Source organism: Mirounga leonina, unplaced genomic scaffold (assembly GCF_011800145.1).
Source record: "Mirounga leonina isolate KUSES-001 unplaced genomic scaffold, KU_Mleo_1.0 Mir_53, whole genome shotgun sequence".
In the NCBI taxonomy this organism is placed as follows: domain Eukaryota; kingdom Metazoa; phylum Chordata; class Mammalia; order Carnivora; family Phocidae; genus Mirounga; species Mirounga leonina.
Window position 1 is genome coordinate 43,551,144 of NW_023270807.1, and position 24,954 is coordinate 43,576,097.

Below are 24,954 nucleotides of genomic sequence, written 5' to 3' on the forward strand. Positions count from 1 at the left end.
GCAAGATATGTAAGAATTAGACTAGATTAATTAAAGGATCCATTATATAATCTTTACTGATTCCTCTGGTGCTGATAATGGCTTGGACTGAACATGACTAATTTGGATGTGATAAGCTTTAATGAGATACTTCTGCAGTGTTGACAAATGAAACAAAGAGTCCTTTCTCATCCCCCCGCACCATGTCTTCTGAATTCATCTTCATGCAAAATCACATCATTTTTTCCACACCCTGGTCTAAAGTTCCAGTGTAAATCTAAGGGTGCTTATCTGATTAGGTCACTCCCGTATGCAACACAAAAGCTTTGGGCCCAACATTGCCTGTGGACATGTGAGGTAACTGGAATATCTCTATCCCTACCTCGGTCAGGGCCAGAATTATTAGGAAGCCACCTGGCTTTTTTCTCTGTAGCCTATTGCCTTTCCACATAAAATAAGTGGTGATTTTAGTGTCTCTGGAATTTTATGATATTTCTGCAGTGTTCTCTTTCTTGGGGAAATATACATGACTCTATTCATTAGCACTTCTGGTCAAGACATTTTAGTTAGTCCGCCAGCAAGTCTGTCAGATCCGTTTACCCTCTCTCCTCATCTATCTGTCTTCTCAAATTCTTCACACCTTTAAAATTTCTTAGAAATATTTTTTGATTCCCTTCATCTGCAGACCTAATTGCTTCATGCCCACACAGCCAGCCTAGAATGTCTGCATAGAGACAGCACTCTCTTGTAAACGCTTCCCACAGCTTGTAGCTCCTTATCTTCTGTAGTCAAGAAAATCTCTCTGACCCCACACTTTTATATCCCCCAGCTCTCAGTCTGTTATCCCCAATCACCAATCAAATGATTATTTAATATTTCCCGTAAACATACAAGGCTCAGTGGAATAGACTGTGCCAAAACTGCTACAAAAGCCGTGTCCTGAAGATTTCACATTCTGATATATCTCTGGTTGTTATAAACACATTAGGACGATAACCCCATGTTGGTGCCACAGAAAAGTACCATTCAAGAGGGCAGCATTGCTTCCAGATTTTTTCAAAAGGGCCAGTTTAGTCATGTAGCTGTGTGAGTCAGAATTCAGACCCTTCATTGATCAGTCTGCATTAAGCAGATCTGCCCCCGACACACTGCAGCTCTCCTTTAAGCCAACGAGAGCCTCTGGGCTGTGTGAGTCATCCTTTCCCAGGTTCTTAAAGCTTAGATAGAGATTTGATAAAAGACAGTGTAAGTTGTTATAGCTGGTTCACTTAACCCTTCATTTGGAAGCCTATCACCCCACAGTTTTCTAGTTTTTGCCAGAAAGACATCCCAGCAAAGCATATGGATGCCCTACTGGATATGTAATGAGGCATTCAAATAGTACTAGACCATAAAAGGGAAATTTTACAATTGATTCTTCAAGTATCTTGAGGGAAAGAGTAAAATAAAGGGTGTGAGCTTTCTAGACAGTCAGACTGACATTGGAATCACAGCTTACTATGGACAAGTTTCTCATTTTCTCTGACTCTACATTTCCATTTGTGTAAAATGGGGATAATAATACACCACCTATAGTTCTTGATAGAATTAAATATGAAACACACCCTTGCAGAGTCCAGGCACCTCGTAAGCATTTCCCACTTGTGAAGTAGGCGATGATACTTCTACAGTCAAGAGCTCATCTGCTAGGCTGCTTACATGAACGCTTCATATTTGAGAAGAGTCGACATGCTTGTGTCAGTGGCCTTGCCCCTGGGAGTGATACAGATTCATAATCTGCCCTGCTGTCTTCCTCTTCCTCTAGTCTTGGTTAAAGGAAGTATGATAAAGCAATAATACTTTAAATCAGTTTTAAGCCTGCTCATAAAATGCGGAAACATTCAGGAACTGGAAGGTTCTTAAATCTGCTGGGGACTAAGAATGGAGGCACCAAAGAGAATTAAAAAAAAGATGTACAACTTAGCTTAGAAGCCACCAATATGGTCAAACTTGACTAATTCATTTTTATGTGAGAAGAATCCTACAGATATTGTCCAGGAAGGAAGGGGAGGTTTTGGGGGCTGGATATTTCAGGTTTTCTGGGCCATACCAGTCTTCTCAGTTTTCTCTCTCTACACTTTCATGCGTTGAGAGGCTGCGTCTGTGCATGTCAGGAAGGAGTGGTGTGTGTGGGGGGGGGGGGCGGGCTGCAGCTGGCAATGTATTTCATTTAAGAAAGATTAAGGTGTAAGACAGAATTAATGATTCATTGCTTTGTATCTTATTCAGTGCTTAAGCAGTCCATATTTTCTGCATTATTGTCATGTTATCTTGAAATTACAATCTAGAGAACTTGATTTGTGCTCTATGTACAATATCTTAGGTAACTAAATATCGTACAACTACATGAGAAATTTGGAAAACCACTGTTATCTATTGTGGATTTTTTTGAACCAAGAAGTAAACAAACAATCTTAAAAAAAAATAATCAGAACTGTGTCTGGATCTCACTTCGGTATACAAGTATTTTTTTAACAGGTTATTTAAAGGCTGCTATCAACTGGGTGGTCTTTTAATTGTATTTTCTTTTCCAAAGTTAATTGGTTATAAATTCACTTCTAAAAATCTTGCTATATATCTAGCCTTAGCATAGGAAAAAGAAAAAAACCAACCACTATCTGACATTATGTCACATTATTAAGATTCATTACCGGTCAAACTCTACTCATATCTGAAACGTATAAGTCCTACTGTCATTTCTAAACAGTTGCATATGAATGTACAAGATTAAAAACTTGCTATTAAAAAGAGAGAGCTTTCCAAAGAAGACATATAGGTGGCCAAGAGACACACAAATAGATGTTCAACATCATTAATCCTCAGGGAAAAGCAAATCAAAACCACAGTGACGTATCACCTCACACCAGTTAGAATGGCTAGAATCAAAAAGACAAGAAATAACAAGTGTTGATGGGGATGTGGAGAAAAGGGAACCCTAGTGCACTATTGGTGGGAATGTAAATTGGTGCAGCTACTGTGGAAACTAGTAGAGACATTCCTCAAAAAACTAAAAATAGAAATACCACATGATCCAGTAATTCCACTACTGGATATTTACCCAAAGGAAATGAAAATACTAATACAAAAAAGCACCATTACATTCATTGCAGCATTATTTACAACCATCAACATATGGATGCAGCCCAAGTGCCCATCAATAGATCGATAGATGAATGGATAAAGAAGATGTGAGATATACATATATGTGTATATATATACATGCATATATATACACTATATGTATGTGAGTGTATATATATATGTATGAGATATACATATACACAATGGATATATACATATCTATAGTGTATGTGTGTGTGTGTATAAAATGGAATATTACTCAGCCATAAAAAAGAATGGAATCTTGCCATTGGTGACAGCACAGATGGACCTAGATAGCATTATGCTAAGTGAAATAAGTCAGGCAAAGAAAAACAAATATCATATGATTTCACTTCTGTGTGAATTCTAAAAAAACAAAACAAATGAATAAACACACAAACCAATAAAAACAGATTCTTAAATACAGAAAACAAACTGATGATTGCCAGAGGTGGGTTGGGGGAGGGTGAAATAGACAAAGAGGATTAAAAGGTATAAACTTCTAGTTATAAAATAAATATGTCACAGAGATGAAAAGTGCAACATAGGAAATATAGTCAATAATATTGTAATACTATTGTATGGTGACAGATGGTGACTACACTTATTGTGGTGAGCACTGAGTAGTATACAGATTTGTTGAATCAATATGTTGTACACCTAAAACTTATATAGCATTGCATGTTAATTATACCTCAATAAAAAAGAGAGAGAGAGAGCTTTAACTTGATCTTCTGTTTTATTGTTAAGCATTTAAGGATATATGAGGTATAAGACAAATTCCACAATATTTGTCACAGCTTAAGAAATTAAATGATCTAACATTTTGGGTGGTTCTAACTACTGATGTACATTTTTGAGTCAATAAGAAAAGTATTACTATTTCTATTTAAAGAATGTATCATTAGAATTGATAGTTTTATTTACTGAGTCACAGATGATAGCTGTTTTTGAATGTGAACCCAGATGACAACCAAGAGCAGGCACATTATCAGTCTGTGCCCCCAGAGTGGTTTTTCTCCTCATGACAATCTTGCAAAATCTAGTGTTGAGGGTCAGAAATGTTAGAATTGGGAGAAAACAAATCCATCAGGTGAAGGAACAAACTAGGAATCTCAAACCTAGAACCCATGCTTTGAGAGAGGAGGATTGTGATTTTAAAATAACAAACAATATATTTTTTTTAATTTAGTAGTTAAACCTTGGAGTAGATGTGTGGCCATTCTATCTGCAGCCTAAGAATTCATCCTTAAAGAAAGGAATAAGAGAGGATGTGAGGGCCATCTGGCTGTGACATCTGTCACCCCCGTGATGGCTAGGGTGGATTTGCCTGATCTGGCTGGCTAGGTGGGTGTCCCCTTCCTCCCTCACCACTCCAGATGTGTCCCTCCTGACTCAGCGCTCTCTGTCGGAGTGGACAACCTTCCCTGCTAGAGGAGGACTGTTCTTCAGTCAAGGGTATACGAGTAGCTGCGCTCCCCTGTGAGAACCTCCAAACCAGCTCTCAAGGTCCATTTGTTGGAGAACATAGGGTAGTCAAACTTCCAAGACTTCAGACACATCCAAATGAGGTGCTGCATTTATCAGTCTGCCTTTCTTAAAAAAAGGAAGAAAAAAAAAAAAAAAAAACCCAAACCAAACAAACAAAAAGAATAAGAGAATCGTAGGAAGAAGCCATGAAAAATGGATCCCAAATTCATCTCTAGGCTTACACCAGGACCAATGCCATGAACATTGTCCCCATTTAAATCCTCCTGGGTAGCAAATCACAAAAACTCTAAGTTGCTCCCTGCAATATTAAGCAACTGTTATTGTCAGAAAGTTCTTCCTTATAGCTAACCTCCTTTCTCATGGTGCATGTTAGAAACCATTTTCTCTTGCATAGTTTTCACTGGAAATAAAATCAGTCAGATTCCAACCTTCATGGGATAAGGAGAAAGTACTGAAGGGAAAACAAGCTTAAATGATGTTGAGAGTGTATTTCCGTAAGTGATGGCTTATTCCAAACATTCTTGGTAGTGTCCTTCATGATGGATTCAGAGCAAAGATAATGGATTTGGACCATAGGATTTAGTCCTGTGTCTCAAGACATACCTGGGTGTCTGACAATCACTTAGTGTACTTGTGTAAAAGCTGGAAAATTCAAAGGTTGTGCATAAAGCAATACCTTCATAGAATTTATTCAATCAGTGTGAACTTTTATTTATTTGATGCCTACGACCAAGGGAAAATGTTTAACTGGAAGCATGCAATTACTCTGATGCTCAACCTAGTGTAAAACAAATATGGAGTAGGCATGTGCTAATAAGGTGGGCTTGGGGTTCATAAAGTCCAGAACTATTCGTTAACTGAGGGAGATATCATAAATCAAAGGGAAAAAGAAAGTACTTATGTGTGGCTTTAGGGTCCTATGCTCTGGAATGGCCTTGTCTATATGCTAACATTATACTTGGATAAATGGTTTACATCTGCTACTAACTCACTGTCATATTCAGAAGAGGAACAGTTCTCTCTAATAAAGTGTTTCAGTTCCTGCAGAAAACACCACATAAATATATGGTAATGTATTATTATCATTATATAGAGCAGAGGCCAAAAACATCTTGCCAAAGTGATCCTCTAAAATTTTACACCTATTTCATGCATTAAAAAAAGAAATGTGTAGCATATGCTTTCACTTATTTTACGATTAGCTCATCAAATTTGTGTTCTCTGAGGACAGAAAGCCAAAAAGCCTGTCTCTCAAGACCTTCCCCCGCCCCTATGCCTGCCTCCTCATCCAGCATTGTTTTTAAAAGATCTGGTCTCACAGGTCCTCAGAAGCAAAATTAAATTCAAACAAAATAATAATAACTTGCATTTGTGTTGATCTTTAAAGTTTACAAAGAGCTTTCGCATAATCTCATTCGATGCTCACAACTACTCTCTGGGGTTTGCAGGGCAGGGAATAATATTCCCATTTTATAATTGTGGAAACTGATACGGAGAATAAAGTCTCATGGCTTGCTTAAAATGATCCAGCTAATAACCAGCAGAACTGGCTCTTAAACCCAAGTCATCTGGGCAATTCAGGAATACTTTTTCTACTCTGACCAGGCTGCTGTGGCAGATAGAACTCTAAAATGACCCTTTTGGGGCACCTGGGCGGCTCAGTTGCTTAAGCATCTGACTCTTGATTTTGGCTCAGGGTTGTGAGACGGGGCCCCGCGTCAGGCTCCATGCCCAGCATGGAGATACTCTCTCTCTCTCTGTCCCTCCTCGGCCTCTCTCTCCCTAAATAAATAAATGAATGAATAAATGAATAAATAAAAATTAAATAAGATGATCTTTAATGACCCTCACCTTTATATAATCTCTCCCGGAGCATCCGTGAAACCTGTAAATATGATAAGATATTGCTCCGGTGACTATGTTACTTTATATGCAAAAGGGATTTTGCAGTGGTAATTAAGATCCCAAATCAGTTGACCTTAAGATATGGAAATTGTCTGGGTGGGCCTGACTTAAACATAGGAGCCTTTAAAATATGGATCTAGAGGTAAGAGATGGAAGAAGTCAGAGAGACTTGAAGCATAAAAATGATCTGAGGTGAGGGAGATTCTGGTTGCCGGCTTTGAAGAACCTTTCCTCCATGACACAGAATTCTAGCAGCTTCTAGGAGCTGAGAGACCCCGCCGATAGCCAGCATGAATATGGAGACCTCAGGTTTTCAACAGGAAGGAACTGAATTCCGTCAATAGCCCACAGGAGCTTGGCAGTGAATTCTCCGGAGCCTTCAGATGAGAAACCCGGCCTGCCAACATCATGATTTTAGCCTCATAGGCTATGAACAGAGAACCCAGTCACACCATGCTGAACTTCAGACCTACAGAACTGTGACCTAAGAAATGGGTGTTGTTCTAAGCTGCTAAATATATGCTAATTTGTTATACAGCAATAAAAAAACTAATAACCTGCCACTCATAAGTATTTACTGAATGCTTATTACATGCAAGACAGTCATTTTTATTTCAGATCATTTTATTTTATGTATTGTCTAGAGGGTCAGTTTAGACAAAAACAAAAATCCCAGACCTGCTGTGGTAATATTAATATTTCTCCTTACTTGTGGGAATACAAAGAATTGCAATCCCTGTAAGCAGGACTGTGTCCCTTATTCTGGACAACAAAATGGAGGGAAATGGACGTATATGTCTCTTCCAGGACAAGGGCTTCAACTCGCCATGTTCTCTTTCCCTGTTGCAGCAAACGCAGCAGCTCTGGATGAGAAGGAAGTTTCTATGATGAGGAGCACCTGTAAGCCAGAGTCTGGGGAACAGAACTTCCCATCAATCTGCTTTGGGCATCTGGAGCAGCCCAGATATTAACCTTTGTTCTTTCCAGCCTCTGTGATTGCTTCATTGTTTGCTTCCGTAACATAACCTCGCCTATCCTGATTGACACACTTGCCTTGAAGGTACCGGACCAACATGAAATACTGAACCTCACAAACATGGACTGCCATCCTGCTACATCAGCAATGAAAGCCAAGTTAGCTGTTCTCAGGACCTTCTGCTGAATATATTTTGGGTAAGGAAAAAATAGAGCTGTTATTTACCACCGTTTTTCCCTCCAAGTAGGTGAGAAGTGAAGAAAGGGATGGGAGAAGTGGGATAAGACCCAGGAGAAAAGGAAAGCAAGAAATACCTTGTGGCTCTCTGACTGAGCAACAATTACTGACTGGCTACAGTTAGACTCTGTCAGGTCCTCAAATATCAGTAAAGACAGACCCACTTTCCATAAGGCACTGAAACAAGTCAGTCATTAGTGTAACAATGAGTTAAAATGAAGAAATCGTGTACTTTAAATATTTTCAAGTGGATCTGTTCCTTGGGTTTGCTGGAACACGCCGTCCTGATTTAGGGGAAAGAAATCAAGACTGTAAGCAATCTTTTACGTGGGTTTTCACACTTCACCTTTCTCGGTTTTATTTCTGTGGAAGACCTACAGTATAGGTCTAAATAATAGCTAAGTTGAAGAAGCAGTTTTTATATTCCTATCAGAACATAGTCACTAACAAATGTAACAAGTCTTATCATTTTGTTAGCAACTATCCTTATAATCATTCATCGGCTGTCTTTTTGTTTTTTAAGCAGAAGCATTAGATAAAATATTTCCTTCTTGTTAAGATAGTCATTAAAGTTTAAGAATTTTAAGTGAACTAAATGGAAAAAGTTGGTCTCCTTAACCATACACAACAAACTTATTTTGAAAATAAACTTTTTTGGGGGTAAATTCCATATAACTGCTAACAAGTGGAGGTCAAAGTAAGCATCTGTCAAAAACATTATTTTAAGAAGTTTTGATAGAAGCAGGAAAACTCTACATAATGTTTAAGCTCTTGGTTTCCAGGCTCATTTCATCATCACTATTTTCCCATTTATTCACGAAGCAGATTAATCAACTCTATAAGGAGTTTCTTCATCTGTTTGTGAAGTTTTTCGAATAGATTTTTCAAACGAAAAGAAGAGATTTCTTTAGAAACTTGAAAAGCTTTCTTTTCAAACTTTTGATTCTTGAAACCAAAACCAAAATGGACTATTTTTTCTTTGTTATTTTACTTTCTTTATTTTTTTAAATTTTATTTTATTATGTTATGTTAATCACCATACATTACATCATTAGTTTTTGATGTAGTGTTCCATGATTCGTTGTTTGCATATAACACCCAGTGCTCCATGCAGTACGTGCCCTCTTTAATACCCATCACCAGGCTAACCCATCCCCCCACCTCCCTCCCCTCTAGAACCCTCAGTTTATTTCTCAGAGTCCATAGTCTCTCATGCATGGTTCATCTCCCTCTCCGATTTCTCCCCCCCTTCATTTTTCCCTTCCTACTATCTTGTTCTTCTTCTTCTTTTTTTTAACATATAATGTATTATTTGTTTCAGAGGTACAGGTCTGTGATTCATCAGTCTTACACAATTCACAGCGCTTACCATAGCACATACCCTCCCCAATGTCTATCACCCAGCCACCCCATCCCTCCCACCCCCTACCACTCCTGCAACCCTCAGTTTGTTTCCTGAGATTAAGATTTCTTTCTTAAAGTAGAAAAAAGAGAAAGACAATCTCGAAAGCATGGTTTGATTTTCTGTACCTTTGCAAATCAGTTCTTTATATATCAATATAATTCTGAAGAAATTAAAAGTTGAATATCTTTCAAGATCTCTCTCTATAGGGGCGCCTGGGTGGCTCAGTTGGTTAAGCGTCTGCCTTCACCTCAGGTCATGATCCCAGGGTCCTGGGATTGAGCCCCGCATAGGGCTCTGTGCTCAGCAGGGAGCCTGCTTCTCCCTCTCCCACTGCCTGCCTGTCTGCCTACTTGTGCTCTCTCTCTCCCTCTGTCAATAAATAAATAAAATCTTTTTAAAAAAGATCTCTTTCTCTAATATTATAAAATCAGCATCTACAATGGAAGATATGACTTCCATGGTATAATAAATGGGTACAGATTGTGAATTCTGAGGATACCCACAACTCCAAATGCAGTGAACATATGGAGTAAGGAATGAGCCTTACCAAATCCAGTTCTTGGCCTGAGTACGGGGGAGGGTACATCAGAAGTATGAAGGAGAGCAGGACTGCATAAAACTAGTATCTGGTACCCCATGAAGTTTCCCATCCTTTCCCCATTGTCATGTTCAAGTTCTTCATCAGCATGTTAATTTCAAACTAACAGATGATTTTTCCTTAAATGATCAATTTTTCCCTTCAGAAAATAACTAATTCTAATCTGGCCATGAAACAAGGGTGCCATTGAAGGCATAAAAGGGCCAAGCTTTTAAGTGTGAGTTTTTTCCTTTCCTCCACAAAAGAAACATACATTTAGTATTTCTTTATTTAAAGACATGCCCGCCCACAAACATCTGAGAAACATCTGTAGACAAAATGCCAAAATGCATAGTCGAATTTTGACTCACACCTCACCACCCACCAAGACCCCTGTCAACTCACAATAAACACCTTTCTAGCATCTGCCCCAGAGAAAGAAACGCCACATTACCCAAAGGTCAGAGCAAACAGATGTCACTTATTGCAGACCCTAATCATATCCATATCCAACTTTAGGAGGTCTGTAGCTAAAGCCGACTTCTGGAGTAGAGGTTCCTTCAGCTCGAGACACTCATCCCTCTGTCCTCCCTCCCTCTCACTGGAGCAAGGAGGCCTCAGAAGCGGTTGTCTCTAGGGGCTGTCCCCTGCTGACACATCCCATGATTGAGCACAGAGGTAAGAGAAGCAGCAGGGAATTCTTCATGGTTGGCCAGCACCTTAGCAGTCTTCCTGCTTCTCAGTTTGACATGTCTGGAATACTCTTTCAAGGGAAGGTCCTGCATCAACCTCTCTGATTCCCTGTGGCAGACTTAGGACTGCCCTTCACTGTTCTCATAGCCTTTTGTACACATCTCTGTACAAGCCTTCATTCTATTGAATAGCATCAGTTTACATCTCTGACCCCCATGAGACTGAGTTTCACTTGGAGGAAGGAAGAAGGAAAGGAAGGAAGGAAGGAAGCAAAGGGAGTATAAGGAATTTATATGAAGAGGCTTAATGAAGAGACAATGTTGGCAGTACAATTTAGCGGGGATTTTTGTTTTGTCTTTATAAACCAATAAAGCTTAAAGCTTAATTCAATAATGATATGTTCAGTATCTGTAAGAGGTTATTTATTTATTTATTTATTTATTTATTTATTTTAAGATTTTATTTTTAAGTAGGCTTCACACCCATGGTGGGACTTCAACTCACAACCTCAGGTTCCAGAGTCACATACTGTACCCACTGAGCCAGCTGGGCATCCTCTGTAAGAGATTTTTAAAAGAAGAAAGTGTGGATAATTTTTTTTTTGCTCCCTTTGTCTTCTGGTTTCTGGCTGGATTTGGCCAATGAGAGACAATGGGAGGAAGTTAGAGGGTAGAAGTGCTGGCGGAAATGAGATCAGGATATGTGTTTCTCTTTAGTTTCCTGCAAACCTCTACTTAAGGCCACAATCTCTATCAGATGACCCCTACTCTCTCCTTAACTTGTCTCTTTAGCCCTATGGGTGGTACCAGCTTTCCAACATTGCTAGTCCCAGAGTACTGACACTGTCCCTTATTGATTTTCCTGAACCTTTCTCATATCTTTGTGAATAACCCTTTATTTCATTTTACTCAATTATCTTGCCGGAGATTACAATTTGTTTTCTTATGGGACCCTGACTGAGATAGTAAGACACATTCTCTACCCTAAAAGTTATTTGAGTAGGCCAATGAAGTTAAATACACAAATAAGGATCATTCAAGGAGAAATACAATGAGGAATCACAAATAATTTAGAAATTAGAAGACACAGAGGCTCAAATCTCATTATATAAGTCTATACTTGAAAGAATTGAAAAATTCTTTCTCATGATTGCAAATAAGAATTTGGAAATGGTTTATCGTTGAATGTGAAATAAAGATAAAGCAAAAAAATTGAGGAACATAGCTCACTTTTCATAACAAATTTCAGTCTCTGCCAACCTCAAACTCATGTAGATGCAGACACTATAGAGCTGTAGGCTGAAGGGCCAGCTTTTACCAGTTTTTGAGACAACCTTGTCCACATCCGTCCATACACAAGGAGCTCCATTCCCAGTGACTAAGATCTGGAGGCAGTTATGTTGTCCTAAACCCAGTACCTGGTGATCCTGGAGTGGCTTCACATGCTCCCGGAAATTTCTCTATCCTTATGACTGAACATCCAAGGTATGTAGCATTGTCCACTTTCACAGATAAACCACAACTCAGAATTAGAGATATCTAATGACTTAACCAAAGCTAAATAGCTAACAAGTAGAAAAGGCAAGTGTCTCTGATTCTAGAATTTACGATCTTCTGACTCTGTTTCACTGCCTCCTCTCTGGAACTTTGACACCATTCACTCACCATCTGAAGGGGCTCCTCTTGCAGAGATGCCAGCACATGGGATCCTCAGAGATCAATGCCAGACCAGACTGGACCTGGATTTGAACAACAGGGGAAGAAGCAGACTTTGCTCCATTGTCCCAATTCCAACTAGAACAGCTTTATTCTCCTTGCAGACATTAAGATTTCATTTTAGATCATATAATATTTTTATGACAATCCTACAAAGCTCCAGCATTATCCCAAGGGCTTCTTTAAATACATTTTAAATAGATGCACAAAAATGTAGGTTTTTAGGGATGTTTTTTCATACAAACATAACTACCCTGAAAACTAATCACATTAATGTTGATTTTTAGAGAAGTCTAATTTCATGCCTGATCACCAGAATTTATAAAAGTTAAGTATAATATCCCTAAGAGTTTGAAATTTTTACTTAATTGTAAGCAACTTTTGTTTGCTCTGAATTAAATGATCCCATTAAGGTATAATGGGGCTTCTTGCTTTCCTTTCCCTTTCCTTCTGAATTTTTCACATAAAATCTATCAAATAAAAATAATTATCCAGGGGCGCCTGGGTGGCTCAGTTGGTTAAGCATCTGCCTTCAGCTCAGGTCATGATTCCAGCACATCGGGTTCCCTGCTCAGCTGGGAGCCTTCTTCTCCCTCTCCCACTCCCCCTGCTTGGGTTCCCTCTCTCACTGTGTCTCTCCCTGTCAAATAAATAAATAAAATATTAAAAAAATAATTATCCAAGAGGGGAGAGTTAAAAAAATCATTATTGAACATCTCTGTGTACATAGTATTGGTCTTCACACAGTATATCCAATTTTCAAATATCCAGTAGTTGTTTTTATGACTATTAAGATGTTTGTTGATTATTTGGAAAAATAAGAGATGTCTTTTCTAAATGAAACTTTCTTGAAAAGAGTTAATGAGGTGTCTCCTTGTTCCTTCACATCTCTTTTCTTCAGGTCCCTATATAAAAGTTATTTCCAGGTTTGCCCTTTTGTATGGACTTCTCTGGGTCCTTTCAGTAGGAAGAAAGACCTATTGTTATAATATACAGGCAATACTGTATACAGGCAAAGCTATGTTAGCTGTTGTAACAAACAAAGTGCCAAATGTATGACATTTAAATACAATAGAATTTATTTCTCATTGACGTAAATTCCAAAATAGATGTGTCTGATTGACAGATAACACTTTTTTCAAGGGCCAGTGTAAGGGCCCAGGACCATTTTTCCTGTGCCTCTGTCATATTCAACATATCCAAGGTGTCCATGTACATTTGCCTTAAAGCAGTGTAAGGGGCATAACGTAAAGAGGGTACTGCATGGAGGATTTTATAGGCCAGTCCTGAAATGGTAAAATCACCTCTGTTTACATCCCAGTGCCTAGAACTTGGTCATGTGGCCATATCTAAATATCAGGCAGGCTGGGAAATGTAGTCTAGCTGTGGGTCAGAAAGAAGAGGAAATGGGTTTATTGAGTTTACAATGTGGGTTCAGAGTCAGACAGACTTGGGTTCAAATTCTAGCTCTGCAAATACTTCTCATGTGAGTCTTCAGTGCCTCAATTTCCTTATCTTTTTTTTTTAAGATTTTATTTATTTATTTGAGAGAGAGAATGAGATAGAGAGAGCATGAGAGGGGGGAGGGTCAGAGGGAGAAGCAGACTCCCTGCTGAGCAGGGAGCCTGATGCGGGACTCGATCCAAGGACTCCAGGATCATGACCTGAGCCGAAGGCAGTCGCTTAACCAACTGAGCCACCCAGGCGCCCCATCAATTTCCTTATCTTTTAAGGGATAATAAAACCTATTTCAGCAATTGTTGCTAAGCTTAAATAAAATAATAAATATACAATGATTAGCACATAGCACTTTTAGTTGAATCTGAAAGGCCAAAATACATTTTGTTTTATGGTCATACAGATTTGTGTATTTATGGATTTTACCTGGTCCCCAACAAGCTTTGTGATATCAAAAGGCCCTCCTTAATATTTTGAATATTCAGCAACATTTTACAAATGTATCCATGTTACCTAGCAACCTAATTAAACACTAAAGAAATACCATAAATTATTGGTAATGTATCTTGTACTGATTATCCATGTTTTAAGTTACCCCTACCAACATTGTACAAATTATACTGAGAAATTGACTTTTTTTCTATTTCATCATAGTTGTTTTGGTTGACTGGATACAGTTTGGGAGAAATACAAATAATGGCCACAATTTAATTCAATCATGATGATGGCTTTTAAATCCTGTGACCACAGTAAGGGGATAAACTTTAGAATTCTCTTCAAAGGTGAAAAGGTTGCCAGTCTTAAGTGTTAAACCATCACACATAATCCAGGTTCAGAAAAGCATTTTGCCATTTCAAAATCAGAAGTCACCCAATAACCAAAAGTTTAGCATAAATGGAAAGAATTATCAGGATTATTTTTTGATCGGCTGTGCAAATCATATATATTCACCTCCCTTTATCCCCTAGACAAATTTTATCCTTTGTGTTTCTTTTTCTTTTCTTTTCTTCCTCTTCTTTTTTTTGTACCAGCAGCAATGGGATTTTTGCCAGAACTGAACTCAGCCACTTCCCTGGGAATGTTGTCCAGTTGCTAATTTCACTACTGGAACTGTGTTCCTTCGGGTCCTGGCCTATTTCCATGCATGCCTCCACTGGAATAAAGGGTCTGACAGTTCTGTGGGTAATGGTAAACATATGTAGCCAATGCTGTGCAGTTCTTTTAGAGCCAGAAGGCATTAGTAGGTATTTTAGTTGCTGGCAACAAAAAAACCAGTGTAAGGCACTTCATCAAACACCAGAACCCAAAGAATACTACACATCAATGATTTTAATACACAGCAAGTTTCTTCTTTCATTCTTTCTTTTCTAAATCATTGGTTAATTAAAAATGAAAGTCAGACTATTATGACAACCTAATTCCAAACTTTGAAACTACAGGGGAAAAGGCTGGGTTGAGGGGGAAAGAGAATATTACAACTTGTTTATTTTGGATACTACTCCCATTTCAAGTTAGGCTTTTTGATTCTTTAAGTGTACAAGAGAACTTTGACTTTCCTGAGTACACAAGGGAAAAATTACATATTGTGATGTCATTGCCTTGAGGATTTCCCATAACACTGAGTACATTAGTCACACTGTCAATGTCAAGGAGATATAAAAGAAAAAGGGGGGAAAAAACGTATCTTCCTATGAGAATCAGTAATGATTTTTCTTTGGATGCATTTATTCAAAATCATTTCCTAAATTCCAGTGGAATTTAAGAGAGCTGTTTTAAAATACATCATGACATCTGTAGTAAGTCATCTTGTGGTGCTATTTTACCAGCCTAATAAAAACATTACTATGTAATCATAAATAAGAATAAAAGGAAGACTGCTTTGGGTGGTGTCCTATTTGCTATATAATCTGACTCTTTCAGTTGTTCTTTTATTCTATATTGTGTATTGGTGATTGCAGGGAGATACTTTCTTCTGATTATACTAAAAAGCGATAATCCTCCAAGGTTCTTATCTATGTATTAAATGGATATGGGTGTCCCTAGCCTCTTGATTGTTTGCTCTTGTCAATCCAGCTTAGCAGCTGCCTCCTCATTTGCCTAGAAAACCATCTGACATCCTTCACTGTCTGCTTTGTTTCCTGACTTCTGGCTGATTAGAGTCCCTTCCACTATAATGGAGGACCTGTCTGACTGAATGGCTTTAAGACAGAGTATGGTGATTCAACCCGAAGCACGAGCTTTTCTACCTAAACTCAGAACCCAGAATCAGACCAAAAGGTGAGGAACCAATTGCAGAGACCCCATGAAAAGAAAATCAGAGATATTTATTAGACCACGAAGAATTCTACTTGACTGCAGTTGAATCCAATATTAAAATGTTCAGTTAGCTCAATTCCCTGGAGACTGTTTGATAGACTATAAATAGAGAGACTGACATACACCTACTCGAACCTCCTGATAACGATGGTGTAAATGAGCCAAAGCAAGTGGAACCACTTGAATTTCATTCTCATCACCAGTTAAGGCCCTGGATACATGAGTGGGATGGAGAATAAGCTTCAAAAAAGTTGAACCATTTCACATTTGCCCAATATTGACTTAGATGGGGATTTCTCAATCTTGGCACTGTTGATATGGAGGCCAGATAGCAGCATCCCTGGCCACTGCCCACAAGCTGACAGTAGTACCTCCATCCTCGTTGTGATAATCAAAAATATCTCCAGATATTGTCACATGTCGCCGGGAGAAGGAGAACAAAATTGGCTGTGGTTGAGAAACACTGCATTAGACATGTCTATGTCCGGAGTTTTTGAAATGAGTGGCCAGGGACTGGCCTTTCACTGAAGCAACAGTTTCAAACCATAGGAGTAGTGACCAGAATGCTTGAGGTTGGGAAAAGAGAGACAGGCTGTGAACCCCTTAGAATGGGGCCACTCACAAAATAAACAAGCAAACGAACTGTTTCACTTACTCCTTGTGACCCCCCAGCTTCCCCAAAATAAAATGAATAGGAATAGGAATATTCTGGAATAGGAATATTCTGATGATAATAAGCCTATCTATTTAGTTCTTGGAATAGGAATATTCTGATGATAATAAGCCTATCTATTTAGTTCTTACACATTACATCTCTCCAGAGCTGTAGGTATATAGATTCAGGTCTAGGTAAGCAGATATAAATAATTCCCGAAGCACTTTCCTAGACACAACCTTAAGGGAGTCTCCCAACTACCTGTAAGGTAAGATGGGCAGGCGTTCTTGTGACTCTCATTTCTCGGCTAAGGAAACGAAGTCTCAGAGAGTTGAGGTGATTTCTTCTAGATTGTAGAGGAGTCAGTTTCAAATCCCTGGTTTCTATTGTTCTGCCTTCTTTAAAAATGAAGGTTAAACAGAAACAGTTGCTATGTGCTTGTGCCATAAATATATCTACTTGTGTATCCCATGACCAGAGGAAGAGAAGCATCTCTTTCCCTGCGAGGAGGAAGAAGTTTCAGTACGTGTTGGCTAAGATGACCCTTGGATCGTGTGCTCGTGGAGTTCACATCAAGTATTTATCAGGTGGGCTCTGGCAGCATGTTCGCACCAGGAATAAATAAAATAATACTTAATTCTCTCTCTGTTAGCATCCAGAATTTGGATCTAATTTGAAGAAAAGGAATGATTTTCTCAACTGTGACAATGCTTTAAACAACTTCTTGAACTCATTTAGCTGCCACTGCCACTGATCTTATTGTTTTGTTTTTTACATCATCAGATTTTGATCAAAGGGTTCACAAAAATTAGAAATACAGAGAGCAGAGCATGCTGTGCGTCAGCTGCTGCAGAGAACAGATGAAACAAACCCAGGGTTTATCGCAGGCCTGGGACTAACCGAGCCAGCAGCTTCAAATAGAGCACACTCGCAAATAATTTCAAATCGTTTTTTATGAGGTTTTACAAAAATAAAGCTGGGTACACACTAGATTAACAAGCACTCTCTGAGATCCAGCAACCAAAAGAAGACCCTGTTATCTTTGCCAGATCAAATGCTGTTTCTTCACATTAGATGTAGAATAAATATAAGCGACAAAATAAGGAATGAACTTTTTCATGAGTTCTGAAATGATTCTGTGTCATTTTCTACTATGATAATCAAGGAGTGTTGTCCTCTCATTTGTAGAGGTTTTACAAACATCTTTTGTACAACTAATGCCTGTTCTTTTTTTCTTTTGAAAACAGACAATACAGAGAAGAAACTAGAAACCATCAATAACCTTTGTCTCTAAGAATGTACATTGCTAATTTTGAGATATTTTATTCTGGTATTTTTGCTGTGCGTTACCATATATAGTTAATGATAAACTCATGTATGTACTATCTGATATATAAAAAGCATGTAAGCCATGAGGTGTAATAATAAAATGGCACCCCTGAACCTAAACTCAAACCAGGGACCAGAGAGTCATCGCTAACTTGGCACTTTCCCCTGCGTTCCTCCCCTACTATCTGCCTGCTTTGCTCCCTGATCCCAAACCTGAGGGTAACGTCGAGCCAGGGGTTCTCATTTAGGATTTTATCTCTCAAGACATTCCACAATATTTGAACACATTTTCGGTGGTCACAAGTGGGGTGGGGTTTACAACCAGGGTCTGGTGAGTAGAGATCAGGGATGCTGCTAAACATCCACTAATGCATAGGACAGTCACTGACAACCAAGAATTATCTGCTTTAAATGTCCATAGGGTTAACATTGAAAAACCCTGTTCTCTCCTGTGTGTTGGATTTATCATGACCGTGCTCAAGACAATAGTTTTGTCACACAAATGATCTAAGTAATTTGTCATTTAATTTTGCTGGTTTGGGGGGCGCCTGGGTGGCTCAGTAGTTAAGTGTCTACCTTCGGCTCAGGTCATGATCCCAGGGTCCTGAGATCCGGCCCCACATCAGGCTCCCTGCTCAGCAGGGAGTCTGCTTCTCCCTCTCCCACTCCCCCTGCTTGTGTTCCCTCTCTCACTGTGTCTCTCTCTGTCAAATAAATAAATAAAATCTTTTTAAAAACTTTTTGCTGGTTTAGGGGTTTTATAAAATAGTATTGTGCTGCATGTAGTATTCTGTGACTTGCTTTTTTTCTCCTTCAACTGTTTACTTTTAGTTTTCATTGATAATTTTGCCCATTTATTTTCATGGGTATATATTACTTCATTGTGTGAAGATGCCACAATGTATTTTTTATTCTATTGTCAATGAGTATTTTGTTTGTTTGTTTATTGCTAATATGAACGATGCTTCTGAAACATCTTCACGCAAATCCACGGATGCCCATATGCAACAGTTCATGTGAAGTGTATATCTAGGATCCAAAACTCTAGGTTGTAGGGGATGTAAGCTTTAAATGTAAAGGGTAATGCAAATTTCAATGTGACTGTGCTGATTTATATTCTCGTCAACAAGATACATGATTCTGCCTTGAGCTACATTTCTCCAATACTCGGTATGTTTTGCTAATTTTTGCCAATCTAGGGAGCATTGAAAGGTAAATCAATGTGGCCTTGTGATTTACATCTCCTGAATTACTGGCAAGATTGAGCATCTTTTTATTTTTTTTTAAGATTTTTATTTATTTATTTGACAGAGAGAGAGACAGCGAGAGAGGGAATACAAGCAGGGGAAGCAGCAGAGAGAGAGGGAGAAGCAGTCTCCCCACTGAGAGGGGAGCCCGATGTGGGGCTCGATCCCAGGACTCTGGGATCATGACCTGAGCCGAAGGCAGAAGCTTAACCGACTAAACCACCCAGGCGCCCCTGAGCATCTTTTTATATGTGTATTCACCATGTCTGTTTCTTCTCTGAGGATCTTGCTTTGCTCTGAAGTTTATTAGTGTTTTCCATCTTATTTGTCAGATGAAAAAGCCTTCCCCATTGGTTTGTGACATTTCCTTTATTGTGGAATATGTCCTTCTATATACTAGAGTCTGTTCTAAAGTTATCCATTTTGTTTCACTTATCTGTTACTTCTTTGCCAATATCATATGGTTTTAATCACCAGAATTCTATATTACATTTTATTATATGGTACTGTGAGTGTGACTTCAATATTTCCTTTTTCAGGATTTTATAACCCATTCTCATATCTCTATTTTTATGACCTAGTTTAATATTAAAATCATATTTGATAAGCTAAAAATATTTATAAATTTTGATTGGTAAATAATTTATCGTGAATATTTAGTCTCATTCAGAAACATGGCATGTCTTCCTCTTCTTTCATATCTTTTGAATTACTTCTGTGGTTTACTTCATAAAAGTCACACTTTTTGCTAGGTTTTTTCCTAGCTATTTCATGTTGTAGGTTACTATTGTGAATGGAATTTTCTAACTGGTTATTACTCACATAAAGAAAATTTATTTTGGATATTTATCTCATACTTCACTACTATGCTGAATTGTCTTCCTTATTTTAAGAAGTTTTAGAGACTCCTGGGTGGCTCAGTTGGTTAAGCGTCCAACTCTTGATTTTGGCTCAGGTCACGATCTCGGGGTCATGAGATCAAGCCCTGAATCTGCTTGGGATTCTCTCTCCCTCTCCCTCTGCCCTCACCCCGCTCATGCATGCTCTGTCTCTCTTTCTCTCTCTCTCTCTCTCTCAAATAAATAAATAACAACTTTTTTAAAAAAGAATTTTTAGCTGTGTCCCTTTAGTTCTAAGTCTAAAACAATCATCTCTTTAGGCATGCATTCTATTTCTCAGTATTGTCTTACTGTGTTAGCCAGAAACTTAAATCCAAGTTTACCAATAGTAATAGGGAGCAGGGTCTTATTTTTTTTATATTTATTTTTTTTATTCTTATGTTAATTACATCATTAGTTTTAGATGAAGTGTTCCATGATTCATTGTTTGTGCATAACACCCAGTGCTCCATGCAGAATGTGCCCTCCTCAATACCCACCACCAGGCTAACCCATCCTCCCACCTCCCTCCCCTCTAGAACCCTGTTTGTTTTTCAGAGTCCATCATCTCTCATGGTTCGTCTACCCCTCCGATTTCCCCCGCTTCATTCTTCCCCTCCCGCTACCTTCTTCTTCTTTTTTTTTTCTTAACATATATTGCATTATTTGTTTCAGAGGTACAGATCTGAGATTCAACAGTCTTGCACAATTCACAGCGCTTACCAGAGCACATACCCTCCCCAGTGTCTATCACCCAGTCACCCCATCCCTCCCACCCCACCCCCACTCCAACAACACTCAGTTTGTTTCCTGCAATTAAGAATTCCTCATATCAGTGAGATCATATGATACATGTCTTTCTCTGTTTGACTTATTTCACTCAACATAATACCCTCCAGTTCCATCCACGTCGTTGCAAATGGCAAGATCTCATTCCTTTTGATGGGGGAGCAGGGTCTTATTTGTTCTGGAGATTCTTGGGCCCTCTGCCATTGCTTCACCATTAAGTATGGTATTAGCTGTAGGATTAATGTAGATACTTATTACCGTGTTGGTATTTCTAGCCCATTCCTAGTTTTCTAATTAGGAACGAGTGCAGAACATGATTGGTTACTTTTTCTACATAAATGATACTGTTATATTTCACAGAAATGTCTCAACAACTCTACAGTGGGTCAAGTAAGAGAATATTTAAGATACCATATGGCAAAAGCAGATATGTGTATTTCCAATCTGCTAAAAGACATTTGGATTGCTCTGGAAACTACTTGCAATGCTTACATGCTCCACTTTTCTAGCTTAGCATTTAAGATGTCCTCATGACTTTCCAATATTGACCTTGGCTAGCCAACAGCCATTCCCTCTTCTTCCAATCCTACCTCTTGGTTACTTGACTATACTTGGTGTTGTCCAGGACTAATCCTACATATTCATAGTTTCAAAAAACCTCAGCCAGGAATAACATGATGCAATAGTCCAAAACAATTCAAAGAGAGATCAAAAGCGAGATCTAAAAATTATTTCTGTAACATCCTTTCAGTTTGAAGTGCTGAATCTATCTGGTTCAGTTAATTCACCATTTATTTCCATTAAAAAAAATAAAATATAAAGGCAGGTTTTTCCATTATGCCCTATAACACAGGCTTTTATATTATTATTTAATAAAAGAATTAAAGAATAATGCTTGTTATATATAATAGTCTGCTTCCACTTCTTAGTTAAGTCTCATTCCATGCAACAATCTTCTTAAATCTATCATAAATTGAATTACAGGAAAAAAAATGCTCATATTATGTTAGATACATTAGTAGGATGCTAATATCTATCTCATGATAATTCCTTTTCATTTAAAGATTCATTATTTTTGGGGTGCCTGGGTGGCTCAGTTGGTTAAGTGTCTGCCTTCAGTTCAAGTCATGATCCCAGGATCCTGGGATTGAGCCCCACATTGGGCTCCCTGCTCAGCAGGGAATCTGCTTCTCGCTCTCCCTTTGCTGCTCCCCCCTTGCTTGTTCTCTCTCTCCCTCCCTCTCTCTCTCTGTCAAATAAATAAAATCTTAAAAACAAACAAAAAATTCATTATTTTTATACAAGAACTACATTTTTTGCACCATTCTTTCTGCATAAAGTCTCATTTTCTGTGTCTTGTGGGTATCTAATTTTCTCCCTTAAATGAGGGAAGAGATTTCCAGCCTAAGAATTTACTATATCGAATGATAACTTTATTCAACTTTCTTTTCAGTTTTGAAAACTCAGCTTGTATTTGGCCATCAATTTTAAATTTCTAACATCCTGAGACCATGCATAAGAGCTTCAAAAATGATGTTTTCATTTTGCATTTAATAAGTGACATTTAACGAATGGATAAAGAAGATGTGGTTCATATATACAATGGAATATTATTCATCGGAATAGATGAATACCTACAATATACATCGACATGGATGGAACTGGAGGGTATTATGCTCAGTGAAATAAGTCAATCAGAGAAAGATAATCATATGGTTTCACTCATATGTGGAACATAAGGAATAGCGTGGAGGACCACAGGGGAAGGGAGGGAAAGCTGAATGGGAAGAAATCAGAGAGGGAGACAAACCATGAGAGACTCTGGACTCCGGGAACCAAACTGAGGGTTACAGAAGGGAGAGGCGTGGGGGTATAGGGTAACCGGGTGATGGGTACTAAGGAGGGCACGTGTGGTGATGAGCACTGGGTGTTATACACAACTAATGAATTGTTGAACACTACATCAAAAACTAATGATGTACTATATGTTGGCTAACTGAACATAATAAAAAAAATAAGTGACATTTAAAAGAAAATTTCCCCTCACTTAAGATTTTCTCCCTTCCCCCAAACAGAATTTCTTACCATCCATTCCCATTTCTTATTCTCTCTCCCTCCTTCTCTCTCTTTTCTCTCTCTGGCTCATGCATGCACCCCACCCCCATACACACATTTGCATGCATACCTACTGAGTAGTTCTAAGTCTTGTTGACCAGTTTGACTCCAAGTCACTTTAGACAGCAGTTAAAAATACAGCACATGAGTCATGTTAGGAAGGCTTTAGGTCAGAGCGCCTGATTGCAAATCCTAGCTCATCCACCTACAATGCTTCTTAATCACTCTGTACTTCATTTCTGTAAAATACTTATAATGGAGCCTTGATTTTGTTAAATATTTATATGAATAATCACTTCGAATAATTTTTATGATAATCAAGTAAATTGAATTATTAAATATCCAAAACATTGATCAGTATGGCAAATGCCTAATAAGTGTGGTTTATTTGTATTATAACTTTCATACTAAAGAACTTGGCTTTGAAGGAAAGGAGGACAAGGATAATTTCATCCTTGGAATGTCTGTAAGACAAGGGCATGGGACTGAAAACTTATCAAGCATATACCCTAACTGTGCCAGAAATAAAGTGCTGACAGACAAAATCTCTTGAAACTCTGATTGAGAATGGTTACATTAATGCCTGTGCCTATGCCTAGGAAAACCTGCAACATGTATGGATAGAGATATAATGTACAGTCATACCTCTGATATATTTTGTTGTTGGAAACTCCATACCAAAGGTAGAAATAACATTGGCATATTCTTAGCTTAGTTGGGGGGAAATTATCTGCTACCCATTAATGGTTCTTACCAGCCATCTGGATGTAAGGTAAGTTAAGGATGATATTCAGCTGTATGTGACATAAACCCCAAATATAGTAGCTTGGCCACTGGGGGATTTTTCTTTTCCTCCCATGACAAACAGTGTGGCGATAGACCATCCTGGGCTGGGTGGGGGCTCCAATGGTCAGCACAACCTTAGCTTCATGTTTTTGCTCTCCCATCCTTAGCATACAGCTTTCATCCTCATGGTTGCAATATGGTGGCTTCCCCTCCAGTCTCACGCTGAAGTTCCAGGCAGGAGGAACAAGAACAGATGGGTACACGTAGAAGGAGGGCCAAAACTTGCTCAAACATCCTGGCAGATTCTGCCCACACTTTTTGCTTTTAAATCAGAACTACACTATGCCCATGACACCCTTCATTGTGAGGGCATCTGAAAAGGGATTTGGCCAGGCATATTGCTGCTCTTAACACAATGGGGTGTCTGTTAATGAGGGGGAAGGAGAGAGTGAACACTGGGTAGACACCTGGATGTAGCAGCTGCCCATGTCTTAACCTCTGGCACAGATGTCAGCATCCTGAGCTTACAGTTAGGAAAACTGAGGCTTAGAGGGCATACAAATATAAAACCATAGGCATAGCCTGGAATTGAGGTCTGACTGATGCTAAAGGTGATGCTCTGGAATAACTGGGTCAGGCCATTTCTCAGCAATGAGATCACACAGACTCAGGTCCAGTGGTACCTCCTCAATTTCTATTGTTGAGGCAATGCCAGCCCAGGACCGTGGGCCATCCCAACTTGAACAAAGGACCTGACCCACCAGGAGAGGCAAGGACCCTGCCTTTTTATCCTTAGGCATAGTGTCAAGAACCTAGCCCCCAAGAGCCACCCTAAACTTTTCCTTGTGCTAGAGCAAAATTTGTGCAAAGGAACTCCTCTTTTCAGACTTAGGGCTTTGGTGTCACTTCTTTTCTACCATATTTTCTTCACCCTCCTCTCTCTTTTTAGCTAGTGAAAGGCAGTGTGGCACCGTGGAGTAGTGTATTGGCTCTAGGGTCATGTTCCTTGGGTTCAAATCCCAGCCCTGCCACTGGCTCACTGTGCAACTTTGGGCAAGTTTCTTACTTTATAGGCCTCACTGTCCTTAACTGTAAAGTTGATATAATAATATCTCATTGAGATATACAAGGGCTGAATTAATTTATATGCATAAAGCTTTAAAAAGTGCCTGGAACATAAAGTTTTGTTGCTATTTTAAATCAAATTTATAAATGCACATTTTTTTGTTTTGTGTATCTTGCCATTTATGAATATTGCAAAG

General features: G+C 38.7%; 1 long non-coding RNA gene across 2 annotated transcripts in view; it reads left to right on the forward strand.

The window, feature by feature from the left end:
- Positions 1-18,458, forward strand: part of LOC118001195 — a 76,772-nt gene extending 58,314 nt beyond the window's left edge. Inside the window, exons 5-7 of one of the 2 annotated variants that reach the window (XR_004676641.1) lie at positions 7,366-7,689; positions 15,735-15,854; positions 17,027-18,458. This is a non-coding gene — a long non-coding RNA (uncharacterized LOC118001195). Of the gene's footprint in view, positions 1-7,365; positions 7,690-15,734; positions 15,855-17,026 lie in introns of those variants that run through there. The other variant, XR_004676640.1, reaches the window with a different exon arrangement.
- The last annotated feature ends 6,496 nt before the right edge of the window (positions 18,459-24,954 follow it).